The sequence below is a fragment of the Microtus ochrogaster genome, linkage group LG3, assembly GCF_000317375.1.
Source record: "Microtus ochrogaster isolate Prairie Vole_2 linkage group LG3, MicOch1.0, whole genome shotgun sequence".
Taxonomy (NCBI): domain Eukaryota; kingdom Metazoa; phylum Chordata; class Mammalia; order Rodentia; family Cricetidae; genus Microtus; species Microtus ochrogaster.
In genome coordinates, this window is record NC_022029.1 from 5,619,472 (window position 1) to 5,620,161 (window position 690).

Sequence of the window (690 nt, forward strand, 5' to 3'; positions counted from 1 at the left end):
CACTATTCTTAAAAGGCTCCGAGAAGTTCACAGACCGGTTCTGTCTCTCTGGTAGCTTTACCCCACTCCATTCTCCCTCCTTCTCATTCCTCCTCTCGTTCATAACTCCAGAAAAGGGAATGTGCTATTTGTAATAGACCATCAGTGGAGTCTAAGGGTGCAGGAATGATTTTGTAGTTTTCGTATGATGTCAGGAACACATTGAGTAACAGATCTATCTCCTAAAGGGATTTTTTTCTTTACACATGGAGGAATAAGTTGACTTTACTTCTACCTAGTCTCATTAAGACACTCAAAAAGGGTAGGAAGATTTTTATAAGGTCTTTTGTCAAGAGTTGCCAGAGGGCTATGATTTAGTAGTTTTGCTTTTAGTGCTATTTAGTCCCCTAAACAATATAATGTTCCATTAAAATTAATTTTAGTGTTGCTTAAGATCCTATGCAATACCTAGGTTCTAAGATGTGTAGCTCATCTGAATGTATTCTAGGCATTTGAGTTATTTGGGTTCTCTCAGAATCACTCAATGTCTGATCTATGATAACACCAACATTCTTCTAAGAATAAATGCTCTGGCTTAGAAAGCACATCTGCTCCTGGCAGTACCATTTACCTCAAGAGTAAGATGGGAATTGAAGAGGCTTCTTTTTTTTTTTTAATTGAGAAAAGGAAAAAAAGTTTCCCCCTCCTCCC